This window comes from Leptonychotes weddellii, chromosome 16 (assembly GCF_054177405.1).
Source record: "Leptonychotes weddellii isolate Sample4059 chromosome 16, ASM5417740v2, whole genome shotgun sequence".
NCBI lineage: Eukaryota > Metazoa > Chordata > Mammalia > Carnivora > Phocidae > Leptonychotes > Leptonychotes weddellii.
Genome location: NC_138384.1, coordinates 17984644 through 17997247, shown reverse-complemented (window position 1 = coordinate 17997247; position 12604 = coordinate 17984644). Strand labels below are relative to the sequence as shown.

The 12604-nt window shown below is 52.7% G+C and overlaps 2 long non-coding RNA genes across 2 annotated transcripts in view; one reads left to right on the top strand and one right to left on the bottom strand.

Moving 5' to 3' along the window:
- The window catches only part of LOC145717544 (uncharacterized), a 289508-nt gene extending 283080 nt beyond the window's left edge, over positions 1–6428 (bottom strand). Inside the window, exons 1-2 of the long non-coding RNA XR_014140835.1 lie at positions 5768–6428; positions 4390–4472 (exon numbers count right to left, since the gene is read on the bottom strand). This is a non-coding gene — a long non-coding RNA (uncharacterized LOC145717544). The remainder of the gene's footprint in view (positions 1–4389; positions 4473–5767) is intronic.
- A 141-nt stretch (positions 6429–6569) lies between these two features.
- LOC145717543 (uncharacterized) lies at positions 6570–11077 on the top strand. Its single transcript, XR_014140834.1, has 3 exons — positions 6570–6727; positions 7451–8352; positions 9208–11077. It is a non-coding gene; the product is annotated as an uncharacterized LOC145717543 (long non-coding RNA).
- Positions 11078–12604: the final 1527 nt, after the last annotated feature.

The window sequence follows — 12604 nt, the reverse complement described above, 5'->3', positions numbered from 1 at the left end:
TCTCTGATGAACTCAAGCAAAGGCCCTGGGGCGGAAAAAAGGTAAGTGGGAGAGTCAGTGAGTGAAACTCCACGGGGTGGCGGAAGGCAGCTCATGGTTATGAGCCACTTCTACGCGCGGGGCATAGCACGGAGCGCACTGTCCTCCTCAGTGCCTGTGACTGTCTCTTCCACCTCATGACAGAAGAGCCCCTGTTATCCACAGGGTGCCAGGCAGGAATCAACAGAAGCTGGACGAGCCCCCAGGCCCACAAAGGCCAGAGTGTGTGTGTTGGGAGTATTAACAGCACATACGAGAGTGTGCTTATAGGCCAGTCAGTGTGAAGGGATACTTTTTCCAGTTCTTTTGGGTTTTATTCCGATCACACAAATAATTTAAACCATAACAAATTCAAACAATACAGAGATATACAAGATACCACTGGGTGTCTCATCCCTTTCTGCCACTTCTACCCCAAACAGGCATAAGCTCCGTTAACATTTCCATGAGGTTCCTTCCAAATGTTCTCTATGCCTCTATGTAGGATTTTCCAAAGGAGGATTCGTTCATCATTTCTTTACAGCCTGCTGACAATAGTATTAGAAGGCACATTTACAGAGCACTTCCTGGGGCCAGGTTCTGTCCCAGGTGCTGGGGACAGCTGTGAACAAGAGGCCTGGTCCCTGCTCAGGTGGGTCATCACCAACACTCCACAACCTGCTTTAACCCTCCCTCACCAACACATCATGGACCATCACCCAAATCATCACCTAGAGAGCCACTGCCCTTTTTTAAAATGGGATATTTTGTTGTATTTTATAAGTATATTGCCTTTGATGCAACCAGCCCCCTACTGAAGAATGGTTATTTCCAATTTTTTGCTTTTACAAAAAAAAAAAAAAAAAAAAACCCACATCTTCAATGCACTCATGTTAGTATTTACATAAATTTTACAGATTCCTCAAATGTAAATGTTTAATCTATCCAGACAATGCCAAAGGACTTTCCAAAAAGAAGTTTGGGCCGGGGCGCCTGGGTGGCTCAGATGGTTAAGCGTCTGCCTTCGGCTCGGGTCATGATCCTGGGGTCCTAGGATCGAACCCCACATCGGGCTCCCTGCTCAGTGGGGAGCCTGCTTCTCCTTCTCCCTCTGCTGCTCCCCCTGCTTGTACTCTCTCTCTAATAAAAAAAATTAAAAAAAAAAAAAAAAAGAAGTTTGGGCCAATGTACTCTCCCATGGATAGTAGACAGGAATGTCATTTTGTAGCAGCCTTGACAGCACTGGGTTTTATTAATTTTTTAGATTTTGCCAATTATTTAGGAGAAAACACAGATTTCATTTTTCTTTTCATGTTAAGGGTTCTCTAACACCAAACTCAGTCTTTCCATAGAGAGAAGCAGGAAGTGGTGAAGTTTTGGGATGGGGATGACAGGTTCCAAGCAGGATTTGGGGGACAGCCTACCCATCTGGATACTGGGCAGGAAAAACAGCCGTGATTCTTCCTTTCCTTCTTTATAGAACTGAATTCTTCATTGAAAGGGCACATCCTGACCTTGAAAAATCCCTTTTTTGGTTTCCCATTAATGGGCATCTCATCCGCTAACAAGGATTAATGGCCTCCATCCACTGCAATGATGAGGAAAGCATAACTGGAAAGAGACTCGGGTTCAGGCAGGAGATAAACAACACAAAGTGCCACAGTGGCTGACCTGTAGTTTCTACCTCCCGATGCTCACGACGATCAAGGGCAGGGCTCAGGGCTGGCACGTCCATTTCCCCCGCACGAGCTCTTGCACTGAGACACACCACATCGCCAGTGCTCAAGCAATACTCACTGGCACGGCCTGATTCCTGACAAGGGTTAACAACACCTAGAATTCACAAATGGCGTCTGAGCCCCTGCAACGGACCGTTCTCACCATGGAAGGGTTGTGGAGCCCGCTATGAAGAGAGAGCAAATCAGTGTGGATAGAACTTCCCACTATTGGAGCAGTGGGGGTCCGTCCAGGGAGGCATTCTGGCACAAGTGAGACTGGGGAACGGGGAAGATTTGGATAAATAGAGGTAAGAGGAGAGAGCACACCGGGCGGGGGGGAGGACACAGACAAAGGCAAAAGTCCTCAAGCAGTGCCAGGCGCCCCATCAGGGCTACCCCCGGATGTGTTAAGAGTCGCTCCTGCCACTTAAGGAGAGCCATTGTTAACTATTCAACAGTGTTGCCAGCCAGGACATTACAGCCTGAAATAGTAGGAGTCTTTACACCATGGCAATCAGCAAATACTATAATCCAGCTGGCTTCCCAGCACATGACAGTTTATAAATGTACACTATTATTATAGGAAACCACAAAGGGCTTGAAGCAGGAGGGTGACTTGGTCAGGTTTGCATTTGGGAAGGGGTCACTCCGGGGCCAGTGTGGGAGAGACGGTTTGGGACAGGAGGAGATGCAGAGAGACAGCAAGGAGGCTCCTCCGCTTGTCCAGGCGAGTGACATGGAAAGAAGCCAAGGGACAGATTCTATTGAAGAGGTAGATTGATGCCTCGGCAGCCGGTGGGGTGTGGGGAAGGGGAAAAGGGAACCACCAAGGCCATCTGAGCTTGAAAGGATAAAAAGCCTTTCTCCACTTGGCAAACGTCTGACCTCCTCTATGTGATCTCCCTCCCACCCTTAGAAGAAAGAAGATCTGTGGAATGGGTTCTAGAAAACCCAGAGGGGCTGGTCTGGTGTGGGCTGGCAAGAGAAGGGAAGCCATCCCCCCTCGGTCACCTCTTTTCCTCCCTCCTCCTTTTCCTCCTCCTCTTCCTCCTCCCTCCCCGTTAACAAAGCCCTGGTCATCTGAGGTGGAAATATTCCTGGGGTCCGGCCAGCAACTGCCTTAGCTCTAGTGGTCCAGCCCACCATTTGCATCTCGGCTGGAAACCCTGAGTCCTGCAGACACAAACACCCAAGGTTTATGATCAGCGTCTGCCATTAAAAATACATTCCTGAAATCCTCCTCCCCCTGTGCTGTCTGCTCTGGGGCATAAAATATAGGAAAAAGGAGGGTGCCTGGGTGGCTCAGTTGGTTAAGCGACTGCCTTCGGCTCAGGTCATGATCCCGGAGTCCCGGGATCGAGTCCCACATCGGGCTCCCTGCTCGGCAGGGAGTCTGCTTCTCCCTCTGACCCTACCCCCTCTTGCGCTCTCTCTCTCACTCTCTCTCTCTCAAATAAATAAATAAAATCTTTAAAATATATATATATATATATAGGAAAAAGAAATAGGCTGGCTGTAGAGAAAGAGTCACTCTGACCTAGGGCCAGAGCTTGGATCTGTCCCTGGAACCTCTGAGAACCTGGGTCTCCTCTTCTGAAAAGGGGAACCGCACTCTCCAGCTTACAGGATCTTTGTGAGGAGGAAGCGCAGAGGGGAGGGGACTTTTGACCTTGGCAAAAGGTCAGACGTTTGCCAAGCGGAGAAAGGCTTTTCATCCTTTCATCCTTTCAGGCCCCTCCCCTCCCCCCGCATGCAGAGCCTGACAGCAGCCTGATAGGCCCCCACTCCAGGTAGAGGGTCAGGGGAGAGAACTCGGATTCTACAGAAAGATAAGCCTGGGTCTGGTTGACTCTCTCCTGATGGCTCTGGGCTGTGTGCCTCTGGACCATTTACCTAACTTCTCTGTACTACAATCCCCACCTTTATGGTTATTGTCTTGGGCCTGCCAGCTTGCTTCAGTGACCTTATCTGTAAAATGGGGCAGTGCTGTCTGCTCATTACAAAGTTTGGGTGAGACTCAGCCCGACACAAGAGTGCTTTGCGAAGCCCTCACACTGTGCAAATACAAGATATTATTCAAGAGATTCTTTTAGGTGTTTTGGCCAAGGGAGGAAAAATCTGTAAAACCTAGAAAACACAATTTACTGCTGTTTCTAAGCCCAAAACGCCAGCACTTTCAAGTGTTCCATCATGGTGGCACCCTAAACACATATCTGTTGAACCCTACCATGTGCCGGGTGCTGTGCCAGCCACTGGATACTGAGGGACCCACCCCTGATGCTGAGGGGACCCATTCCCCGGGCCACAGACACAAGGTGACAGATGATGCCAGCCAGCGAGTCAGCCAGAGCACAGAGCCAGACGCCCTGGGAGCACGGAGCCAGGCAGCTATGTTCAGGGAAGGCGACCCAGGAACGCCTGAGCTGATGACCAAGTAGGAGAAGTTTGAATTCCAGGCAGAAAGAAGAGCAGATGTGTCATAGTTCAGGCCCCCCCAGAGCACACCCTGAGATGAGAATTTGGGTGTGAAGGAATATTGGGGGGTGGCGGGTGATCCCAGGAAGCTGGTGAGGGACTGGGGAAGTAAGACAGGCTGCTATCACAAAATAGCATAGACTGAGTGGCTCATAAACAACAGGAATTGAGTTCTCACAGTCCAGGAGGCCCAGAAGAGATCAGCTTGAGCCTGGTCAGTTCTCCAGGTTACAGACTGCGGACTTCTCCTTGTGTCCTCACCTGCTGAGGACAGAAAAGGGAAGCAAACTCCTTCAAAACTCTTAAGAGGGCACTGATCCCATCATGAGGGCGCCACCCTCATGGCCTAATCACCTCCTAAAGGCCCCACCTCCTAATCCCATCACAGAGGGAGTTAAGAGTTTCAACATAAGAATATGAGGAGACACAACCATTCAGTCCAAAACAACGGGGGGGGGGGGGGGAGAAGAGGAATGCATGCATTTAGGAACAAATGGGGGCACTGTAAAGACAACGGGGACACAATCCCCCTGGGAGCCCTCTGAGAGACCCTAAGGAGCACACCTCACAGTTGTCCCCTGGAAGCCCTTGGAAGCTGGGTATTTAGTCTCCAATTCCGGCTCCTCATTCATTGGTTGCAGGTGGCTCCTGAGGCATCCCCACCACTCCCCCCTGCCCCCACCCCATGGCTATCCCGCTTGGTAAGCAGGCACAGAGTCTTCCTGAGACCAGAGAAAGTCCTCAGGCAGAGACCGGCACGTTCCTGAAGTCTGAAGCCATCTGAGATACGGAATTGTCCATCACAGAGGTGGGTGCCTGGGGGTGAATGGAGGGAATGGGGCCAGGGCATTGGCCGCGGCTGTAACAACATGCAAACATGCAGCGCAGCCCAGGGTCCATTCAGGGACACCCCAAGCTGTGTACACCAGACTCCGGGGGCGGGGGGGGGGGCAGAAAGCACGAGAGGGACTGCAGAAGGTGTGTGGAACACCTGCGGAGTTTGAACTCTTTCCCAGAAGTAACTGGGAGCCACAGGAGGGATTCGAGAGAGACAGAGTGGCATGCTCAGATCTGTGATTACACCCGCCACCCTGGCTGCCTTCTGGAAAAGAGACTGCCCCCGGAGAGACTAGAGCCATGAGACCAGGTAGGGGAGGGAATAGAGTGCTGGAAGACTTGAACCCAGTGGGGAAAGAACATGTCCCCCACTCACCACCGTGCATACCTGAAGGAAGGCCTCTCTGGCCTCTCCCTCCCCGCACGGCCCCTCCCAGGTGCCAGGTGCTGTGCTGTGTTGGGAAGTCTGGGCCCCCACTTCAGTGCCCTTCCACACGGAGTCATAGAGCGTGCCGCGTGGACAGCCAGAGTTGTGGGCTGAGGGTTGGCCTGGCAGTGGGCTGACCTGCCAAAGACCTAAGACGCAGCACCAGCTGGGAGCCCCCTTCTGCCCCTCCTCCCCGCCCCCGCCTATCAGATCAGGGCCTCCTGCACCTGCCCAGGGTCCCGCCTCCTTCCCTCTCTCCCAGGCGCCCCCTTGCGGAAGGATGAGAGCCCACCTTCTGCACATGTGTTCCTGGAACCCCTCTGGGCTCTGGGAAGCCACCTGGCCATGCTGGTTCTTACGGTAAAAGTCCTGCCTTTCTTTTTATCCTTTAATAAGGTTACAGCAGGGCTGGGGGAGGCAGATTGAGGCCTCAGGCTACATCTGCCCTTCATTTAAAACCACCCCGGCTCCTGCAAGGCCGGAAAACAAGTCTCTGAGCCTCTCTTTTATAGTCTGTTAGATCCAAGTCCAGAGTCATTCTCGCCAACAGATTGTATCAGCCTGGAGCCCATTCGCCTCCAGAAACTGACTCTTGCAACTAAGCCGCTGCACACCAACTACCCCAACGCCTGCACGTCCCTGGCTCCTGGGAGTGGCCGCAACTTCTAAGTGTCATTTAAGAAAACCTGGAAGCTTTTTCTCTCCTCCTGGAAGCTTCAGGTTTCCTCCACCTCCCCCAAAACCTTCCATCAGCCACGTCCTCCCAATCCTCCCGCTGTGTGCAGTTCCGGATTAGAAATGTGTTTTTATTTTCCACTAAAAATATATGGAGGGGGAGTTTATTGTTGTTCTTAATTACACTGGGTGATTTGACAAAGAGCGTCCGGACAAAGGCAATGGCACGTTTAAAGGGGAAACTGTGATTTACAACAGAATAAAGGAAAAAGTACGCCAGCCTCCAACTCCGCGGCGCGCGCGGAGGGAGCGCTTGCCCCCGTCTCCCGGAGCTATCGGGCACTGACAGTCTTCCGCTGTTACTAATTTACCAGGCTGGGCCCAGACCCCAAGGCCAGGCCCGCCTGCGGGAGAGGCAGAGCTAAAAACAGATCCAGCCTCGGCGAGGGGCCGTGCGCATCTAATCGCTGGGCTTTCTCCTCGCCCTCCCCACCGACTCCGCTGCGGAGGCAGGCGGCGTGGAGAGCAAAGGCGCGCTTTGATTTGGAGAGGAGGCAAAAGAGAAGGCCGTTTGCAGGTGTGGAGACGGAATCGTCCGGGCAACCGAGGGGAAAATGCCTCTGGGCAGCCACTGGTGCAGGTGCGCCTCCGTGCGCACGTGGCGAGGCGATGGAGGAGTTTGTGAGCGCAGTGAGGTCTGCGGCTTGCGGGAGCCCCGAAGTGGAGTGGGGTGTTACTAATTCATCCCCATGCCCAGGTCGCGAAGGGGCTGTGGCTGTGAGGTTTCTTGTTAGGAAAGTTAGCCACACTTAATGGGTTTTCTTAGACCCTTTGTATATTTTATTGGGACCGGGATGGGGAGGGAACATTCACTATGCACGTTTGGCTGAAAGTTGCCCAGATGCTCATTCATCTAGGCAACCCCTCAGCCTACATTTATTATTAATAATAATAGCTACCATTTAGTGGCTTCCATTGTGGGCCAGGTGCTGCACTAAGCACTTTACCTTTGGTATCTGATTCAGGCCTCACAGCTTCCCGGTAAGACAGACATTATTGTCCCCATTTTATTGATAATAAAGCAGGCTCAAGAAAGGACAGTGACTCGCCCGGAAGCCCACAGCCTGTTAGAGCAGACATTCAAAGCCAGACCTGTCTGACTCCAAAGTCCAAGCGCTTAACTAAAATCTCCAGCCTCCCTCCGGGGGCCGGGGGGGGGGGGGGTCTCTAGCCGGGCCTTACACTGGGTGTTAGAATAAATGTTTGATGAACAAAATGTTTCTGGAATGATGTATTACAGGTCCACCCTGAATGCGTAAGTACTGAAACCTGGGTTCTGCCTTCACCTCTCGCCAGAAGACTCCTCCCGGACAGAGAGGACAGCAAAGAGCGCAGGGAACTTCTCCAGCCTGACCAAGGAAAGGGCTGGCTGAGGGGAGACAGTCAGCAAAGATGGCCCCGGTTCTCTGCCTCTCCTGTGACTATGTGCATTGCAATGTGACTTGGCAGCTCCTCTCATCTTGAGACAGTGTCTGTTTCCCCATCCCTGATTCTGGGCTGCTTTTGTGCCTCACTCTGGTCAAAAGAATGCCAGGAAGTGATGTGTCAAACTCAGGCCTCAAAAGGCTTGTGGCTTCTGCTTTGGAACCCTGCCATTGGCATTTGACAGCCTCCCTTCACCGGAGACGTGGGTCTCAGTCGCCCCTGTGACCCTGAGCCACAGCTGTCCAACCATCACCCCTAATGAGGCCGCCGTAGCTCAGTCTACCTCAAGCCAACCTGGCGGCAGGCTGCAGACAAGTACGTGCACCCAGCCAAGACCAGAAGTGCCCGAGGGCCCCACAGTGCTGACTGCAGAATCATGAGCTTAGTAAATGTTGTTGCTTCAGGCACCAGGTTTTGGGGTGGCTTGTTACACACTGAAAGCTGGCTGACACAAGGCTCATCTGTTTGCCTAGAGCTGAGAAGCCACCGGAAAGGTGGTCACAGCCCAAAACAACCCTGGTGCCCCCAGACCTGCCCGAGTCCAGGCTGCTAAATCAGGGATATTTCTGGACACCTAGTTTTGCCCATAGCCTAGTGTTTGTTTCTTTGCAACCCCTACTGGATCTAACGTTAAAGAAGGAAAATACCGCACACTGGGAGGCAGAGAACAGAGGCAATGATCTATCGGCAGATTCGGTGAGGAGAGCACATGATGCCGTGAGTTGAGTGTCCCAAGTCCCTCGAACACCCATACATGTCACAGTCCGTGCGACATTTGTTTTCAGCTGTGAGACGTGAGCTTTTTGTAGCATGTACATACCCGAGAAGATGCTGTGTGGGGAAGCTTTGGGACCACAGGGAGGAGGAGAAGCGAGGCCAGAGACCCCACACACACTGTACGAGTATCCTGTGGTTGCTGTAACAAATTACCACAGTCCTGGTAGCTTAAAACAGAAACATATTCTCTTACACTTCTGAGGCCAGACACCCAAAATCAACGTGTCTACAGGATTGGTTCTTTTTAGGGACTCTGTGGGAGGACCCCTTTCATGCCTCTTCCTAGCTTCTGGAGGCTCCTGGCAAGCCTTGGGGTCCTTTGGCTTGGGTTTCTGTGGGTCCTCTCTTGGTCTTAGACGGGCAGTAATTGGGGTTAGCACCCACCCTAAATCCAGAACGGCCTCATCTTAAGATCCTTAACTAATTATATTTGCAAAGATCCTATTTCCAAATAAGGTCACATTCTGAATTTCTGGGTGGACGTGAATGGGGGGTGGTGGAGGGGACACTCTTGCACCTGCTACATGCCCTTCATTGTTCCCGGAGCAGCGGCCTGCAGGGACATAGAGGAGCACCTCCCCCTCCTGGGCCACCCACATCCACTCTTGGGGTATGCTCCAGGGTTTGTCCTTGGCCAACACAAGCCTGAGATACTGGGGGTACAGCCCCATCCCAGGTCCTCCCTTGTGGGACCACCACATTTAGTTTCAGAAGGTGGAATCCAAGTCATGCGCCTCCACCCCAGCCACGCAAACAGCAGAAATGGGGCTTACATATTAGCGCTCTTGTTTCTAGGGAAAATGGAAACCAAGATGAAAGCTGAAAACAGGGCTTTAGGTCCCCAAGTCCAAGAATGGCCTAGTGGGCCACCTCGAGGAGCCACAGGAAAAGCCTGCCTGCTCTCCAGGAAAGAAATACCCCAAAGCCTGCACGGTAAGAATAGGCCCGGAGTCCAGCCCTCAGCCACACGCCATGTATCCATCCTCCCACTCAGTCTCCATCCTGTGCGCACGGGCTGGGTGCCAGGACGTCGTTCCTGTCTTCCTAGAACACAAGCCCCAGCAGCAGAAGCACACAGCACCACTCGGGCTGGTGGAGGGCGGCCCAGGAGGGAGACAGAGACTTCCCATGGAGTCGGCGCCTGAGCTGGGGTGCACAGGTCTGTGGCACACCAGCGGGCAGTGAGGGGACGGACGGAATAGCTTGTGCACCCGCATGGTAGGGCAGACGAGCTCAGTGCTCCAGAATGGCGAGTTCTTACAGCAGACAGTGGGAGCACTCCTGGGCAGAAGCAGGAGGCCACAGTGGGAAGGACGTTTCGTACAAGCATCATCACAGATTGGACACCCAGTGATATGGGTGGTGGAGAGTGACAGTAAGCGGGCCCCACGCATGCCCTGTTCAGCCCCATCCCGGGGCCCTAAGAGGATGTGGACCTGGATGCAGTGGTGTGACCACACGGTAGGAGTCAGGTAACTAATTCCTTGGGGCAAACCCGACCCTGAGGAAGACATCTTTGGAAAACAGAAGCACCAACATTATGGCTTCTCAAGTGCTTCCCACTGGGCTCGTCGGCCTCCCAACCCAATACTGTGAGCACCCACCTTCAGGATTGAAAGCGGAGAGGAGGGGGAGAGAAGTTGCTGGAAACCTCATCAGAGGTCATCTTGCCTCTGATTCTAACCATTCTTATCTCATCTTTTGACACTCCGTTTGGCCATCACCAGACTTCTTGGTGCCTGAAACAAAGCTCAGAAATCCTGAATTCGACCCACACATGACGTCCAACAGGCTTGCTCTGCTTGCCTTCTCCACCTTGACCTCTGCTCCGGGGCTTCTGTCTGCAAGGGCTGAGGCCTGCTTTCTCAGGAGGCTCTAAGATTAGCTAGGAAGGAAGATCCCACCCACCCTAAGGCAATAGCAGCTCCTGGAGAGATAAAAAACTTAGAGAAAAATCTGGAAGCCTTCCGCCCCACTCCCCAAGTTCTTTTTAACATTATACTTGCTTGAGATTAATAATGCCATACCCCAGTTGCCCGATCCTTGTTTGAGAAGGTTTGCCCCGACTCAGCATCGTTCCCTACAAGCTCCAGGACTCAGTTCAGCTCCAGACCTTGAAAACAAGCCCCGAACTAGTGATGTGCAAGTCAGCCACTTGCCAGGCCTGAAATGCAGGGCTTGGGGGACTCCTGGATGGAGGGGGACCCACAGCGGAGACAGGGCTCCTGGAGGCCTGTTAGAGCTGCACCAGCGTGGGAGGATGATGAGGATGCCCTGATTTCTGTCACCACAGCCAGCCTTGGTGAGGAACACAGTAAATGGTCCCATCCATCCAGTCTGATCTCCCCCTTTGCACATTCCAGACCCTCTGCCCAGCACCCCCTCTCTGCTTGAAAATCTCTCCCATCAAGATGCAGCTCAGGGGTCACCTCCTCTGAGAAGCTGTCTTTCCTCCCCCAGACGCAGTTACCTGGCCCCTCCTTTGCATTCTCATGCCACACAGCCTCCTCTACAGGACTCGACACCATTTATGAGATTGGCTTTTACCGCCTCCGCTCAAGGCTGTAGACTCCTTCCTACAGCGCCCAAGACTTACTCAACTGACTCATTGATGTGTCCCTGAGATTTGTCAGGGAGTCTTGCCCTTAGTAAGTGCTCAGCAAATCTGGGGAGAGTGGAAGAAAGGAAGGTGGGAAGGGAGGGAGGGAGAGAGGGAGGGAAAGGAGGGAGGTGGAGCAGGGAGGGGGAGGGTGGAAGGATAGATGCCTTCAGATGATAAATATCTGTACTTGAAAAGGAAGGGCATAGGAGCTTGTGGATAAGGAAGAAGATGAGCTCTGCTGCTTTCACTCTTGTCAACATTTCATAGGAACCAATATCCCCCTCACTGCTGATGTGGCTTGTCAGCATCAAGGAGATGCCCAAGGGCGCCCCTGACACCTGCCTACCAAGAGCATGGGTGTTGGTGAAGGCCCAGATCTCTGCAGTGTTGGCAGAAAGGTTATCTGAATATAAGGAGAGAAGTTTAGCCCTTGGAGGAGATTCCCTTTGCCCCTCAGAAAGCAAGGAGTAGGCGGAGGGGGGTGCCCACTGGACAGAGTAGGCCACCTCCAGCTGCCTCTGTTCTCAGCAAAAGAACCCTTCCACACACTGGGCCTCCTCCAAGACTTTGAGGCCAGGGCCCGATGTCACCATGATAGGGGCTCCACTCCCGCATCTACAGTCCCTGAGATCATGAGAGTAATGTCATGAAACAAAGATATGTCTGCCTTTCAGCAGCTTTGAGGGTAGCCTCCGAGTTTCTGCTGCCCACCTGTCAAACAGGGATCTGCGAGGTGCTGCCTGATGCCCAGCTCTAAAAGGAACTGGGGCAATGGTTGCATTATGTCAAACCCCACCCCCAGGTTTTCTCCCAGATTAAGTCCCCTTCCGTCAGCATAGCAACCCACCTCCCCTGACAAGGTTCAAGGGCATAATGGGAGTGATGGGAGAGGGAAGCACATGCAGGCTCCATAAGCCCATGGTCACCCTCAGAGGATCCCTCTGCTGGCCTGGCCATCTCCTGTGGCTTCTTAGCACCCTGGAACTGGGGACACATCCCCACTCCTTGATTTTACTGGACCAAGGTAACCCGTTCAGGACCCCCTGCATAAAGAAGTACTAGAAATCTGGAGTTCAAGTTTCTCTAACACTTCTCCCTCCCTCCTGTCCCATAAATCAAGGCTTCACCTCTCGGCCACATGTACTCCCTGATTTATCAACAAGACGTAGGGAGAAGCCACACTCCCATGGTGTGTTAGAACACATTCCACGTTGGCATGGAGGGTCCACAGAGTTCAGGTGTATCTCTGACTTACTGATCCAGGATATGGAGAAATTCCCTAGAAATAACCTCTGCTGAGATTTTAGGTGAAGCCTGGGTGCTTTCCAGGGGCCCCTAAAATGACAAATTCATACCAGGAGGAAAATTCTGAGGCTTGGCATCAGAAAATTAGAAGTCCGTCGCAGCAATAAACCGACCCCACCCCTGCAAGCACCTGGGGTTGCCACAGGCCAGGACATACCGCAGTGGCTGAAGAGGCTTCTTGGATCAACTTTGGCGAGACATCCAAAGCTAATCTCTCATGCTGCTGCAGTCATCTGAGAGACCCTTCCTCCTGACACTGTGAGACCACCCCTCCCAGGGCTCACT